The sequence below is a fragment of the Lynx canadensis genome, chromosome B2 (genome assembly GCF_007474595.2).
Source record: "Lynx canadensis isolate LIC74 chromosome B2, mLynCan4.pri.v2, whole genome shotgun sequence".
Classification (NCBI taxonomy): Eukaryota; Metazoa; Chordata; class Mammalia; order Carnivora; family Felidae; genus Lynx; species Lynx canadensis.
Genome location: NC_044307.1, coordinates 133073683 through 133090675, shown reverse-complemented (window position 1 = coordinate 133090675; position 16993 = coordinate 133073683). Strand labels below are relative to the sequence as shown.

Sequence of the window (16993 nt, the reverse complement as noted above, 5' to 3'; positions counted from 1 at the left end):
TTTTCACTGTTTTTTGTTCCCCCCCAAAGAAAATGAGAGAAACAGAAAGAGAGAAGATAACAGAGCGTGAAGCTGACGGAACAGAGGTTGTATAGCGATCGTGATAAGTCCTATCCATTTTCATGTTCAGATATCATGGAGACCAAAGGTTGAGTTCTGGAATAGGGAAACCATCTTGTTTTGAAATTCTTCAAATGTTTCTGTCCAGATAGGGAGCTCTAGTCATGGCGAAGATGTTTATTCTGCCACTTGCCAGTTGTGCTGGCTTGAGCAACTGACTTGACATTTTTCTACAACAGTCTCCTTATCTGTAAAACTGAGATAATAATGATGCCTATCGTGAGCTTAAATGAGATAATGCATCTGATGTTGTAGCATATGATAAAAACTCAATAAATGTCATTTATTGGTATTATTATTTCAAGGGAACAGCATAGTATTTTTCTAATTATTACACATTTCCTGGCTGTTCTAGGCACAGACGGCTTTTGTTCAGAAAAAAAAATAATAACCTTCAAAAAGCACTTTTATTTCTCCAGGGGCTATAAAAATGTCTAGTCCTATTATAAAGACTTTTACTTTCAGCCCAACAGACATGCTCAGAAATGGACTGGACTCTGGGGCAGCTGGGCCTATGGGTTTAATGACATCAGATACATAACAACTGCTACTTTAGGCAAGTCTAGAAATACCCTCTGCCCTGCCTGAACCACATGGCAGGCCAAAATCAAGCAAGCTACACAGCTAAGAAATGGTTTTTAGGCTCTGGGAGCCGTTTTCATTAATTCTTTATCAATTACATACTGAATATTTACTGAGTTCTTTAAATGAAGTGTGGTAGGCTAGTTGCTGTGGGGCTGTATAAAAATGTATAAGACACAATCTGGTGACCCGCAGGAACAGAAGTATAGTAGAATTTTTATATTTATGTGCAAAAAATAACCACAATAAAAGTAGGTGTAGAAACTACCATCAGAGCTATGTAAACATGGGAGCTCAGACTGTTCACTTTTTCTAACAAAAATAAATTTGGATTTTGCAGGATAATTATGCGTTGAAGAAAAAGGCATTCAATGAGGAGCAAATGGCAAAAGCAAATGTGTTAAGATTCTAAAAATGACTACTATCCTAGTAAAAAATGACTACATTTTATACTATGTGCTACACACACACACATACTCACCTGATCAGATGGGCGCTACGGAGTGTGTCTGAAGGCAGGTAACGGATTAAGCTGCAAAGGTAAACTGGGATAAGAATGAGATTTTTAACCCTTCAGCGATATCACACTTCTCTAACAGGACTAAAGGGCGTTCTCGTCTGGGGTGGCCTATAGCTATGGGATCTGGTGGCAGGTGACTAAGTGAATATAGGTCTGGTCTGCTCAGCTTCTGGGGTTCAGCACTTATTAGGTAATCCTATTAGGTAGGGAGTGAAGGTATTGTTATGCCCACTTTACAGGAGGTAAGAATGAGGCACAGAAGGTTTAAATGACTAAGCCAGGGGGACTTGGAGAGTCATTTCCAGAGCTCAGAGTATCCAAATCTTGCTTGGCTGACTTCAAATGCACTTCCATTCTCACATCCAGGTTGTCATCCTGTGGCTATAATACTACATGTTGTTGATTTTAGAGTGGAAGGCAAAACATTCATGTCCAGAGATGACCGTAACAGATTAAAGTAAGCAGCAGCAAGCCCAGCGATTTGGGGCTGGTCGAACTGCATGTAAATTGTAGAAATGCTAAAGACTGTGGTTGTGCTCTTACTTATTTTTGAGGAGCTACAAGAGTGGTTCTAAAGGATTTGGGAGAGTCCAAGCACTTGAGCATTAGGAATTCATAGTTCATAGAATTTCAGAAGTGGGAGAAGTTTTGAAATCATCCAATTCCTTTATTTTACTAGTGAGGAAGCAAAGGTTCAGAGAAGTCAAGTGAATTGCCAAAGCCATATGGAGAGTGTAGTAAAGGACGTCCAGGTCTCTTTTCTCTTAATCTACTTGTATCAGTCAGGGTTCTCTAGAGAAACAGAACATGCCAAATCTATATCATCTATACCTATATCTATATCTATATCTATATATGTATTTATTGAGAGAGATTTATGTATTTTTATATATAAGATTCATATTTTTATATATAAAATAAATATATATGTGAAAATTTATTTATTATGAGAATTGGCTCACATGATTATGCAGCCTGAGAAGTTCCATGATATCTGCCATCTGCAAACTGGCAATCTAGGAAAGCCAATGGTGTATGTTAATATGAGTATAAGTTCAAAAGCCTGAGAACCAAGGAAGCCAATGGTACAAATCCCAATCCAAAGACCAGAGAAGATGAGATGAGATGTCCCCACTGAAGCAAGGAGAAAGAGAGAAACAAAAAAGATGGGAAATTCTTCCTTCCTTTGCCTTTTGTTCTATTCAGGCCATCAACAGGTTGGAGGTGCCCACCCAAGTTGTGGAGGGCATTCAATTTACCAAATCCACCAACTCAAATGTTCATCTCATCCAGAAACACCCTTGCAGACACACCCAAAGCTAATGTTAAATCTGAGAACCTTGTGGTCAGGCAAACTGACACATAAAATTGACCATCACACCACTGCTGATGGAGAATGAAGACCTATTTTCTTAGTCCTTTAGAATAAGTATTAAAAGTGGCAACAAATGAGATGGGAAAAGAATAATGGATTAAGGAGCAGAAGAGGGTGAGCTTAGTATTGCTGTGTGTGTCCAGAGGAGAAGATACTCCTGGGGCACTTACCAGAGCTGGGATACCAATGTGAAATTGTAAAGTGTCCTGCCTCCTTTTGGAAACACTGTCTTCAATTTCACCATGTTCAATTTTATCATGTCCCTCCCCAGATGAGGAAGTAGAAAAAGGTAAGTGGTCTCGAATATGTCTGAATTTTCAACTCAGAGTGACTGAGAAAATCACCAAATCGTATTAGATTTAAATGGGATTGATTAAATTGTTTCCTACATAAGAAAAATTGGGGGTTCAGAGTCATACGTTAAAATTGGTTGCAGAAAATAAAATTAGGGTTCAGTAACACCTGAGAATACTACGGTAAAAATTCATATTTATAAGATTTCAGGTGAAAAAAAATCCTGAGGTTTAAAAAAGCTTTTAAGCTTCTGTGCTATTGAACAGAGAAGGGTGAAAATTCCTGGTCTGTTCTACAGAGAAATTTAGTGATTTGCCCAAGGTCACAAAAATGAACAGGCTGGAGCAAAGATACGACCCGAGAATGTGTCTATCCTTGACTTTTAGAATCTGTGCAAAGCAAAGGAATGCCACATGTTACTAGGTGTTGAGCAGGGTAGAATCCTTTTATAAACACACTGACCTCTTTGTGTTGAGGTACCTTAGGGCAGATATCCTTGGTTCTGCCCAGGGTGACCTGAAGCCCCTCTTAGTGATGCCTAGGTAGGTTGGAGAGACCTTTACTGTCCCAAGGGAAGAACAGACCAGGACCTCCAACCACTTGAAGAAGTCTGCCCTCCCTAAATCCGAAAGAGGAGATCCATAAGTTTGTCTAAGAATCCCTGGGACTTTAGAGAAGCAAAGGGCTGAGGACTGAACTTTGACATTTGAAGTTAGAGTAACTTGTGTCCTGGACAATGAAAGACCTGTAGGCAAGAAGGAACACCAAGTGCCCTAAGAAGAAACTCATGAAAAGAGATGGGATAAATTGTACTGGTAACGTTGGCACAATAACTTCGAGTGTTAGGAAGAACAGGTTCAGATTATATAGATCCAGGCTTCAGCAGTAGACCCTGGTGTCACTATTGCTTGTGCATTGACCAGACTCTATATTTTTCTCTCTCACTGACCCACCACCTGTCCTTCTCGTATAGAGGGAACACTCTGGAATGAGTAAGCCTGTACTATTCTCAGTTAAGTTGGTAAGAGGGAACCTGAATAAAGTGATGCTGGATGTCTTTTTCTAATAAAAAAATTGTGGGAATTCAAAAATTAACTGGGAGGGAGTAGAAAATAAAAAGTGATGTGATCTATAAACTGAAAAAAGTGACTCATGCAGGCTACACAAGAATATCATCTCTACTAATCTGTAGATAATTTTTTTAATGTCTTATTTATTTTTGAGGGAGAGAGAGAGACAGAGCATGAGCGGGGGAGGGGCAGAGAGAGAGGGAGACACAGAATCCGAAGCAGGCTCCATGTTCTGAGCTGTCAGCACAGAGCCCAACGCAGGGATCGAACCCACGAACTGTAAGATCATGACCTGAACTGAAGTTGGATGCAGGCGCCCCAGGTAATTTTTGTTCTCAAGTTCTCCAATTCAATATTTTAAAGAGCTCATGCACTTCAAATGTATTGGTGGATGCTATGGTGAAAAAGACAGGCATAGGAAGAATACTTTGGAAAAACTAAAAAAAGAAACTTTGTGAATTTCCGGGGAGAAGCTTCTATTATAATTATTTAATGAGACCCTAATTTTGAATGAAAAAATAATGTACTTAATGTTTTATCTTAGCAGGTTTTGCCAATTGTTCTTATCCGGTTTCTTCAGTTGACTGACAAAATACCAATAAATGCGCAGTTAGGTGAGCAAAATAATTTCTTGTACTTTTATTCCCCTTAATTTGTGAAGGAGTGCCTTATTTCTTTTTACCCCATTGGGTACCTTAACAACACATATTCAAGGTTCGCTACAAAATAAATAGCACCTGGAAATGATTTAAGTGCAGTTATAGAAATAGTATACAAGAAGATTACTTCTGACCTTGAACTTGCATGCCAGTGATAAGCATTACATCTGTACCTATTCAGTTATTTCCATTATTAATTTTGCTGCTGGCTCCCTTTGGAACTTAAAACAAATCATCTGTATCAATTGCCTTCTTCAAAACAATAATAAATAATGTTATTCTTAAAAATCCACACACACAAAAAATGAAAATTCAAACTCTTTTTCAATAGGCTACAGTGCCTTTTAGAGGCAACTGTCCTCAAGCAGAAAGAAATGAGAGAAAAAGCCCTTTCATAACATGAGCAGGAAAATGGGTCTCCCTGTGGCGCAGGAGATAGGAGGTTTCTTTCTGATGGTGCTCCCTGGATTTCACAGAAGACATGTATTTTGGGAGATTCAGTTTGAGTGTTCACAGAAAACTGTGTATAATACACTTCTACAAATACCATGTTGGTCAGTGGGAAGAGAAAGACATACAAGAGAAAGTCACAGAGAAATGTAATAAAAGCTCGATTATTTTGGCAAATATGCTATGTTTAAGCATTCATTTGTTTTTTGGACTCTGTAGTTTAAACCCCATAAAGATGATTTGGCGTATTTGCCTCTTCCTTGGCTAGTTTATGGGCCCAGATCATGTATGTCTACTCTAACCTCACCTACTAACACGCTAATTGGCTTTTCCAATCCAGCAGTTCATAGCTATGTGCACTCTGGCCATTGCGATTCTGAGAAAGATGGGCAAGTTGGCTTTCTCCACTCTTCTACCAAACCTCTGCTCAACACTTCTCAGAGGTGCTGTATAAATCAGATAATTGAAGAGGTTCCTGATAGCTTCGCTCTCTTCTTCCTTACATAGTTACCTTTTTGGTGACTATATTTGCCCATAATTTAGAATCACTCAGTGGGTTAAATGGGCGTGTGGAAGTGAATGAAACCCCATTCAAAACTCCATTCATGGAAACAGATTTGAAATATGGAATTCACAATGCGTGTGGCCAGACAATAACATCCTGCAAACCAGCTAAGGATTTGAACTTCTCAACCATTTCGCGTCCACTTCACTTCTCGTGCCACGGGCTGTTAGCAGCTTTTCTGGCACATGTCAGCAATGCCCCGTGACACCAATGCCTTAATTTCTTCTAGGAGGGTTGCAGGTTCATGTTTCTGAAGTCCAGACCGGATTACTCATGAAACTCCAGCCATAGTTCTGTGCTCTCCACGGCCTGTTCCATGTAATTTCATTTAACCCATAGATTCATATTTGAAGATTGCGGGGCATAGGCTACAATTCCTTAGCATGACTGAGATGACCAGTACAACCTATGTAGGCGCCAAACCCTGCCGTGTGATAGAATACAGGATTTGGAGAAGCAAGCCCCAGCTTTCCCTTGTGTAACTATGTGGTTTCTCCCATATATTCGCCGTGCCTTGTGCCAACCTTGGACCTATGAAGGTCAGCTTTATCCTCCGGTATGTAGGACTGTATTGCTGAATAACGTAGCCAGGAAATACATGGCTAGTTCTCGTACAGTTTGCTATGGGCCTTGATGCTACATCATTTCAAATGGAAAACAGAAACTCACCCACTCTTCCCAGAAGCTCAACTCTTGCGGCTGTCGGAGGAGCTCCTGTGCATGTTTGCTGGAAAGAGCTCAGAGATATGAGAGTTCAGTTTGTGGAGCACAGCCAGGGTCTAAGGCTCCTTCCCACAAATACATACACTGTAATGGTAGAAAGGCCAAGGATTGTGGAGAGGTCTTGAGCCAAGCATAGAGTCACTGCTCCAGTCCTTGGATCTGTGCCAGTCTCTCCACTCCCAAGTAAATGTGGGATAATGTATTGTGCTCTTTCAAGGCAAAGCAGATCAGGGAAATTATTTTATGAAAAGTACCTGGGAGTTTTGCCAAGCTCATTTTTGGTTCATTATACCATCTATTATTAATACATTATCACATAATGATCACTTGGCCTGATGTTTTTTTTTACCCCATGAACACAGTGGTGGTTTTTCCCCTTTCTGTGTTTGCAGACAATGTAACTGAGTCATCGTCGATGTTGAATTTTAAAATTTGATCATCTGAATATTGGAAGAAAGAATCATTCTAATGATTGCAGTTCTTCTGAGCAGTTCTTAACGTATTTTGTCACAAGGCTCACATTTCAGAAGATAGAGAAAAGAAAAATAAAAGTACCATTATGGACTGAAGTCTGAGAAGCTGGTAAAAAAATGTGAGGTGAAGTGAAGTCATAAAGAATGTTGGGAGAAAGTAACTATATCACCATAGTTTTCATCATAAACTTGGAGGACATACAGAGAAAACACAATACACAGGTTTTAAAGTGATCAGTGAAAAAAAAAAAAAGGAACACTTCCATGACTGGAAGTTTTAAATAGTAAAGAAAACTCAAAAGGAATGAGATTTCCAAAATATTGTAGTGATACAATCTTGGAAGATCTTGATAATAAGGCAGTTAAGGAACTAGCACAGTAGGAAAGGCTCGCTGTTTACTTTTAGAAGGTATTTAGGCCAGAAATGGAAGGGCCGGGGGCACCTGGGTGGCTCAGTTGGTTGAGTGTCCTACTTCTGCTCAGGTCATGATCATGCGGTTCATGAGTTCAAGCCCCGCATGTGTTGACAGCTCAGAGCCTGGAGCCTGTTTCAGATTCTGTGTCTCCCTCTCTCTCTGGCCCTCCCCCACTCATGCTCTGTCTCTCTCTGTCTCAAAAATAAATAAACCTTTAAAATTTTTGTTTTTAAGACGTGCCTGGTTGGCTTAGTCTCTTGAGCATCTGACTTCGGCTCAGGTCATGATCTCACGGTTCGTGGGTTCGAGCCCCGCGTCGGGGTCTGTGCTGACAGCTCAGAGCCTGGAGCCTGCTTCGGATTCTTTCTCTGCCCCTCCCCCACTTGTACTCTGTCTCTCTCTGTCTGTCAAAAATAAATAAATGTAAAAAAAATTTTTTTTAATGTTTTTGTTTAAAAAAATTTTTTTAATGTTTTATTTATTTCTGAGGGAGAGAGAGAGAGACAGAGTGTGAGTGGGGGAAGGGCAGAGAGAGACACACACACACACACACACACAGAATCCGAAGCAGGCTCCAGGCTCCGAGCTGACAACACAAAGCCCAACACGGGGCTTGAACTCACGAATGGACAGATCATGACCTGAGCCGAAGTCGATGCTTAACCGACTGAGCCACCCAGGTGCCCCAAATTTTTTTGTTTTTAAAAAGGAAAGGTCAGTGCATAAAGAAGAATCTATTTTTATTTTCAAAATTTTTTGTTTGTTTCTTTATTTACTTATTTACTGAGAGAGAGAGAGAACAGAAGCAAGGGAGAGGCAGAGACAGAGAGAGAGAGAATCTGAAGCAGGCTCCAGGCTCTGAGCTGTCAGCACAGATCCCAAAGCAGGGCTCGAACCCACAAACCATGAGATCATGATCTGAGCTGAAGTTGGACGCTCAACCAACTGAGCCACCCAGGTGTCCTAAGAAGAATCCATTTGTAGAGACCCACATGGGATCTGTTTACAAAAAGGACTAATGTGTGGTCCTATTTTATTCATCTTTATAACTCCAGCATCTACTGTAATGTGACAGTCACCACTGTTTCCTTCTTGATTCCAGGGTTTGGAGAAATTTTAACACAAGTTCTTATAATAAGTTGCTGATGAGATTCTGGCGTCATTGTTGATAACATGTGATGACACGTGGAGAATGAGGGAGGCATCAAAAGATGCAACAATACCGTGGCAGAGACATCTAGTTGCTCACCCCAAGAGTCAGTCTCTTTTTCTTCTTTCCTGACAGGACGAAAGTGAACTAAACAGAAGTAACGAAACTGATTTCATTTGGGGAAATGTTTTCAATGGCTGGGACAATATTCTGGCCACGGAAATCCAAGAGCAGGTGTTAATGCGAGTTCTGGGTTGACCAAGATCACCGAGCCAGGAAGAGTGACTCTCTTTTCTCTCTGCTGTTCTGGCAACTGTCATCCTGTAACGAAGCCATCTTGGGTCATGGCAGAGTCCGAAAGAGGGAGGTTATGAGCTGAGAACGGTGAAAGTGACAATTGAGACACGGATGCTTCATGGCTCCACGGACTGTCTGCCACTGACCTGCCTATCTCTGGATTCTCTTATTTCAGAAAAAAATAAAACACATCTATTTGAATGAGATTATGTTATTAATGGTGAATGTGTTATGCAACTGAACCTAATCCTAACTGATAAAATATCCGGAGTCTATAGACGGGCTTCAAGGACTAGACACAAGTGTGTGTAAATCCCAGGAAAAACCCTTGAAGAGAATTCTAAGTCACTTTGAAAGCACTTTGGGAAAGAAATTGTGATTTATAGGGGATAAGACACATTCACAAAGAATAATTATTGCCAAATTACCTTCATTTATTTGGACCTCGTTATCAGATTAGTAGCTTTCATTTAACAGCAAACACTTGGGGAAGATTGACTACTTGCCAGGTGCTGTTTGAAGTACTTTACGTGTATTTTTTTTATAATCATCGCACAGGTACTGTGAAAATCCTCACCCTGCAAACAGTGAAACCAAGGCACTAAGGTTTATATAACCGATCCAATGAGACACGGTTATGAAGGGATGGAGACAAGACACAGCCCGAATAGCCTGAGTTCAGAGGTCGCTCTAACTCGTACTCTACATTGTCCTTTAGAGGAAAGCCGTCGACAACCAGTGGATTACAATTTTGCCACTAGACACGATCTCATAATAGTGGCATGGAGACATGGGAGATGAGCACTTGGATAAATTCATGATGCTCAAGCACTGTCAGCCTGGAAGTCTCCTGACATATGTCAAGGTTCTTAATCCATTCATGTTTAGAATTTTATTAATGGCTGCAGACCCAGAAGATATCTTTTATCAAGTGTGTGAGGACCAAAATAAGTTTAGCCTGCAAAAGAGAACACCTGTGGAAATACGGGAGGTCTCATTAAAATAATTATTCCATAATTTTAGAGCCTTAGCAGTCTCCAACATCATCAGTTTAGTGGCCCTTCCTGGAGGCAAGAAGGCAAAGTGATACAAAACCTATGGGGACAACATTTTGCAATACTGTAAGAATTGACAATATATTGAAAAAACATACATTTACCCTTTAATCCAGAAATTCCATTTCTAGGGCATTATTGCAAAGATACACTAGTGAAAATGAAAAAAAAAGCAGCAAAGGAGCACAAATTCATACAGCTCTCCATTGTATACTAATTACATATAACTTAGTTTCCTTAACAAATAAATTGTAAGAAAAAAATAAAAACGAAATGGACAAAGGGCACCTATAGAGTCAAAGAGACTTAACTAATTGTAGTGACAGGTCCTTATTTGCATCCCGATCCGAGCAGAGAGAGACGGGCGGGGAGAGTACATGTTGGAGAAAGATGAACCCTGCCCTTAGAGTTAAGATACTTAGGAATTGTTTTTAATTTGGGAGAGAATAATAATGGCGTTGGGGTTGTTACAAAGTCAGAGCCCTTATGTCTCAGAGAAGCTTTAAATCATTATGGATGACTTGATATGGTATCAGGGATTCGCTTCAACACAAACCCAGGGAGGAGGGAATGAGGGTGAAGGTAAAGGTGAAATCAGATGAATCTCAAGCTGATATCTTTACAGCTGGATGTCGACTAAAAGGAGCACTCATTATCCCATTATACTGTTTTTTGTACGTTTGAAATTTTGCATTGTAAAAAGTCATACTTAAACCGTATCTCTGTTGAAACTAAAATATTCAATTTGCCAAAAAAAAAAAAAGTTTTCCCACTTGAAACGTATGGATGCAGATCTTTAAAAAAAGAAACTCACCAAGAAGGAAACACAATGAAATCCTTAAGGAAAAACTCACTGAATTTAAGCACAGGTCATTCATTCGATCTTTCGCAGAGCTAAGGAGCCAATTTGGGACTCCAGAAACTTACTCCAGTGGTCTATTTTGTGGCTGGCTTGCAGTCAAAGAGCACTGATGTCAAAGGCAGTGCACTGTTTCCTGGGTTGCTGGAGGGGAACCAATCAACCAAAGTTCTACAGAGACATATTTTGACTCAAAATAACAAAAAGTCTTTCCTACAATTGGAGCTACTGGGCAGCACAATGGGATTTTTCTCTAGGTTCTGCACAGCCCCAGGTGGGGTGAATGCCTGGATAGAGGCTTGAGGGCCCCTGGTATTATAAAGAATGTGACAAAGAGAATTCCTGTATCAGCTTCGAGGCTGCGCGAGGTGACCTTGAACCTCCCTTCCTAGTTGATGATGCCATAATTCTATAATGAGAGGATCCTTCTTGTTTCGACACATAACCCATAACTCTTGCTGGAGGGCCGGCATGCACCAAGGGCAGCATTAGTACCTGACTTGAGAGAAAAACACTTGATTTTAAGAAACAGATACAGTCCTTCAACAAACTTAAAGCTTGAAGACTCAAAGTATTAATGCTAAATATTTACAGTTGTAGTAGTTTGGCTTTTAATACATATATTGAATTCTTAGAAAGTGCAATGGGCTAGAAAATAGACCATAGAGAATAAAGGAGACCAGGCCCTGGTCCCAGTTCTGAGTGCCCAGATGGGTCTGGGACCCCCTGCCTCTGCTCCCCCTCTGCTGGGAGCTGCCCATGGCCCACCATTCCTGACCAGCTATTTCCTGCATGGAAACTTGCTCCTAGACAAAGTTCTGATACCTACCTTGTAGAGCCAAGTGTGAGCTAAAAGCAACATGTCGCCATTCTCAACCATGTTTCTTAAAGCTTTATTTCTAACCAGAGTGAAAAGACTTATTTTTCTAAAAAAAAAAAAAAAAAAAAAGAATTCCTAGTGTCAACAAATAAATGGGGTGATAATTGAGGTTGGAGTTCTGGAATGGTACAGTATAACCGACCCAGCTATTCTGATGATTACAGAGAGAAGTTAACTCCATGGTCTACATCACAGTGGGTCAGGGCCCTGCTGCCTCAGGCCAAAGGTGAATGCCATCTAGGACCTCAGAGTTAGCCTTGCAAGGACAGATCAGGAAGGATATAGTGCCAGCCTTCCAGAGAGATCCATAAGGGAGTCCATTCTGCCCCTGTGATACTATTAGCTTCTCCTCCCTGCCACTTTTTCCTCTGATTGTCAGTGACATGGATCTCGGCTCCATTTTATATGGGATATTTATGATATAATTCTAATAGCCCCTGCTTTTCAAGAGATGGTTATAAACACCAGATGGATATTACAAGAAAATTGGATTGCTCTGTGGTGAGTGAGATATGGAAAGGCCTTTTCTGAACCAAGCAATAGACAAAATTGTAACAATAAGTTGTGTTTGAAATAAAATGGTTCCTAGATCAGAGGTGACACTGCCTTTTGTAAAGTGTGAAGCTGTTCCTTCTTCTGGGTAGAATGAGGATTTTAAAAAAAGAATAACACGGATATGTTATGATCGGCCTTAATTCACAAATATCTACCTATATCGATGAATACAACAATAAGAGTCTTTAAATGTTTCCATGCTTCATGGAGAGCAAATCTGATTTGTCCCTGCAGATAAATTATCTTGAGCTCTAGAGTTCTAAAGGGTTGGCTTCCAACAGTCACCTGCTAGATTTCCAACACATCCATTACTCAATTATATCTCCTCTTTTACATTTCAGGCCCTATGTCAACGTGCCCTTGACATTGCCTTTCAGTTCACTCTCCCATCTTCCTTAATCATTTCAGCACCTAACTCACAATTTTGCTTCTTTGTGTGACCTCTGCCAGCATCCTTGGTGCCCTATCAAGTTTATGACCGTTCTGGAACCTTACCATAGCGTGTAACAGCTTGTATCGTAAGTTTTATAAACACATTTTTATCCACCTGTAGACTCGAACTATAACAAAAGTTGCATTTCCCATTCAGAGAATGCTCTGCTGCAAATGTGAGCTTACCCGACGTCTGCTATGACCCTGTGTGTGGTGGGACAGCTTTTATCTCGGGCTCACCCTGTCCACCATCCCCATCACCTAAATCCTGCATAGAGGCTGGCATCTACCAAGGTTACAATCACAGAAGAGGGCTTTGAAGAATGTAATCAGGCTGAGAAGGAGATGTACTTTTAGGTACATTTGTGAGAAAAGTGGCAGGAAGTTAACCTCAGTGCAAAATGTTTGCTTACCCCTCTCTTTCCACAGGCCAGATCACCATGAGGGACCCGCACTCCTTGCCAGTCTCCAAGCTTTCACTGGCCTCTGTTCAGAGGTGGGTCAAACACCGAGGACCTCACCCCAGGGGCAGAGGCAAGTGGCAGTAACAGGGATTGTTACTTCGTTTTAGTTTTTGTTCAGTGGGCAGAGATCCGAGGATAAAGAGGCTGCAGGAAAGGGCACGCATCGGGCGGAACAGGGGCCTCTCTTGTCCAACAGTGGGGCTCTCGAAGGCCCTGTGACCACAGATGGAGCTGGAGGGCAGACTGGAGTAGGTCACAGAAGTTATTTTCAAGTCATCACCATCTCACGGGTTTTGAATGTATTATTTGACATTATTAAAGGTCCTCTAAGGTTCCACATAAGCCCTTTAGCCAGCTAACAGTTAAAGTTTTATGTCCCAAAGTAAGTAATGAGTGTTGGGGTTATAACTGTGAATCGCTCCATCTCAAGGTCTAGGTGAAAGTACAGCTTTGGATGAGGAAGGACTGAAAAGGGGGTATTTCTGGAAGAAGGTGCCAAAACAGGGCTCTGGGCCAATTTGTTGAAAGCTAATTTACTAAAATTAACTTCATGAATGACCAATATCCCGACTCACTGAGAGCTTTGTTTGTAAATTTTCTTTTAGTTCCTTCCCCTACCTCTGCCTCTCCTAGACCGTGGCTCCGAGCTTGACCCTGCCTCTCTAAGAAAACCTGGGAAAGCCTCTGAGAGGGGACAAGAGAAAGCACAGGTTAAGATAAAACAAACTTAAGGGTCCCCAAAGTTTTGCAAATTGAGCATTTGGCAAGTTGTTTTTCAGTAAATTGATGGCTGGGTACACTGACTTGCCTTCCCCAGAGCAAAGCTATCTCTCACTTGTCTCTCTCTTTCCTAGCACAGGCTCCTGTCTCTTTTACACTCAGTTAAAATAAGAAGGGATGATATCTGCAAAGACATGAATTCCCAACTCTGCACACTTGCGCCCTGAAAGATGACAGATGTGCACACCTGTGTGTACAAACCAGTATGGAGTTTGAGTCCCTGGGTGAAGAAAGACTTCCGAAAGGTCATCTCTTTCCCCTATGCAAACAATCTCACCTTGTTAGGCCACCTTGGGGGAAAAAAATCACCAGAATTCTTGTGTGAGTCTTTCTGGCCATGGTGGGCCTTTTAGTTACTAAAACCAAGTAACCGGGGGGGGGGGGGCACCTGGGTGGCTCAGTCTGTTAAGCATCTGACTCTTGATTTTGGCTTAGGTCATGATCTCACAGTTGTGAGTTCGAGCCCTGTGTTGGGCTCTGCGCTGACAGTGTGAAGCCTGCTTGGGACTCTCTCTCTCTCTCCCTCTGCCCCTCTCCCGCTCTTTCTCTATCTCAAAAATAAATAAACATTAAAAAAAAAACCAAAACCCTGAGTAACCAAATTAAGCATTGTTCCAACCTGAATCCCCATGCCCAGTCCCTCTCTGATTTTCTTGGCTGTGAATATTTCCCAGTAAAGATCCCGAGTCTCTATAAAAGCATCAGTCTATGCAAGAGGCATTGTTTCATCGTCTCAGATGTCTTAAATGCCAGAGCCTCCCACCGCATGGCCCTGTTTCTTCCGCTGCTACACATTCTTATCTTTTATTGCTTACATCAGAATCTTTGCCCATTAGAAAGGTCCTTACAGAAAATGTCAGAAATTCAAAAGAAAACGACAGAGGAATACAAATTGGAGCAACAACAAAATACCACTTTTAACCTACAAAGTTGGCAGAGCATACAAAAAGGAACTGTATCAGTGTTTGCTTAGAACTGGTGAAAAGACAAATTGGCATCATGTGTCTGGAAGGACCTTTGCAAACACACACTGAGTATCTTAAAATGTCTGTTGATCTTTAATTTCTCTGCTAGGAATTTTCCTAAGGAAATACATACGTATACAAAGACTATTACCCCAATGATGTTTACCATTGTAAAAAAAAATGGAATTATCTTTAATGTCCAATCTTATGGTACCAGCTGAATATATTATGCTACATTTATACGACATATGATAAGGAATATTATGCAGATATTAAAAAATTATCACAATATAGTAAAGAAGGAAAACAAGAGAATTTAAACCAGTACGTATACACTTTGTAGCATAGCATTTATAATGTTAGAACAGAAGGCCTGCAATTCATATACTAAATTAAATAACAATTATCTCTAGGTTGAGAGATTATGGGTGAATTTTATCTTTGCTTATTTTCCAGATCTATACTTTCCAAATTTTCCACACATGACATGTCTTCAATGTCATAAAATGGGTTTTGCCCTCTTCCTTATTTTTCTTTAAAAATATTTTCATGATTTTCCTTATAGATAATTAAGGAAAGGGGTAAAACAACCAAAAAGCCCTATTACCCTACCCGAAAGAACTGCATAGCACCTTTCCTCTCCTTTAGCCAGTATCTTCTTTAGAATACGGTATCAGAAGAGATCACCAACACGGTTGAGGGAAACTGAAAACAAAAGAAAGCGAAACGCACACACACAAACCATTAAACAGTGAAACAGCCGCAAGATGCAACTGATTTCAAAAGAAGAAAATCAAACAATACTCAGTTCCCTGTCCGTTCTCTAAACTCAAGCTGTCTGCTAAGCCCGGTAAATTCAGGGAGCGGTTGTTTTCCTCCCTCCCTCTCTCTCTCCTTTAGAACGAGCTGTATTCACGCAGCTGCAAGGGCTGGTAGGACCCCTCGCTGCAGGATGGGGGAGAGAACGCAGAGCAGAAAAAGATCCACGATGCACAATCAGCGCGTAGCTCAGCGAAGGCATATAGGGGCTGCTCAGGGAAGGGTGCCTATAATAACTGCTATTATTTTTTACTTAAAAAAATGTAAATATCAGGACAGCCCCTTTTGGAGGAAAACAAGCAGGAGCACTGAGCTAGCGTCACCCAGTTCCCAGGCAGCTGACCGCTGTGCACAGCAGCAAGTCAACCAGAAGAACTACTGAGCCGTTTCCGGGGTTTCACGGGAAGGATGAAGAGTCTTGAGAGCCCGTATCCCCTTAGGGGAAGTGGGTCACTTGGGCCCCAGATGTGCCTCTCCGCCCGGACTCAAGCCTGCGTCAGCACCTGCCGGCTGGCCGGTCACCGGGCGGAGCGTGCGCCCTCGGCGTTGCATAATCCTCCCGGGGCTGCCTCGCACCGCGCGCTTGTCGTAGGCTCCCCCTGCTGGAGCAACGGGGAAACGGCGCGTTCCCGGACCTGGGCTCCTGGCCCCAAGCTTTCTCCACTTGTCTTTTCCCACCGCGCCACCACCAGAAGGGAATTTTCTGCAGAGGAGGAGAAGCAATGAACCTTAACCCCGCAGCATAAAGCATCCACTGGGGCATCCGTCAGTAGACACTTGCAATGGGAGGAAGGGCTCATTCTCAACAGTTTCCTCACATGCTCCAATTCTTGTCTTAAGCCTGTGCACCGAGGCGTGGGGAGGCCAGGCCTCCGTCTGGCAGAGCAGAGCAGAGACCCGGCCATAGTGTCCCAGGGGAGCACCAAGAGACCGGTGTCTTGCTTTTAACCGCGCATCATACCACAGAGGCAGAAGGACCCTCAGACTACAGGGACGTCCTAAGCTTTCTCTCCTCCCTTCCCCTTCCCTACCTTCCCCCTGCACCCCCACTTCCTCCCCCCCTTCTGTAGAACTGCAGTAATGCCCCTTGAAGTGAGATTCAACTAGCAATAAGAATATCAGAGGCATTCAGTCTTGCCTCTGACTTGTCTTTTCAAAATTTTACGACCACTGAGCTTGGGTGGTCTGTGTCAGCCCCAAATTTCCCATACCACGGTGCCCTTGCACTTAGAGAAAGGCGGTGTCGTTATTGTGCGGCCGAGAAAAAGTAACCGATACCGTCACCTTCCTTTTGCTCTGTCTGTGACAGATGTGACACATCTCTCACCGGAGCTGTGGCTAAAGTGTGTCCAGGGTGAGTAGAGACCGAGGGGCTGACCGTGTTGTGCAGGCGAAAACCACGTGCCCCCAGAGTACTCTCTCAGAATCTTTTAGGGAATCCTTGACATTTAATTTTGGTCCACGTTATTTATGATCTTGTCTTCTCGTGG

General features: G+C 41.9%; 1 long non-coding RNA gene across 1 annotated transcript; it reads left to right on the top strand.

Annotated features, from left to right (window-relative positions):
• Positions 1-998: 998 nt before the first annotated feature.
• On the top strand, positions 999-8959 carry LOC115513447. The gene is made up of 3 exons (XR_003968694.1): positions 999-1221; positions 4506-4575; positions 8350-8959. It is a non-coding gene; the product is annotated as an uncharacterized LOC115513447 (long non-coding RNA).
• Positions 8960-16993: the final 8034 nt, after the last annotated feature.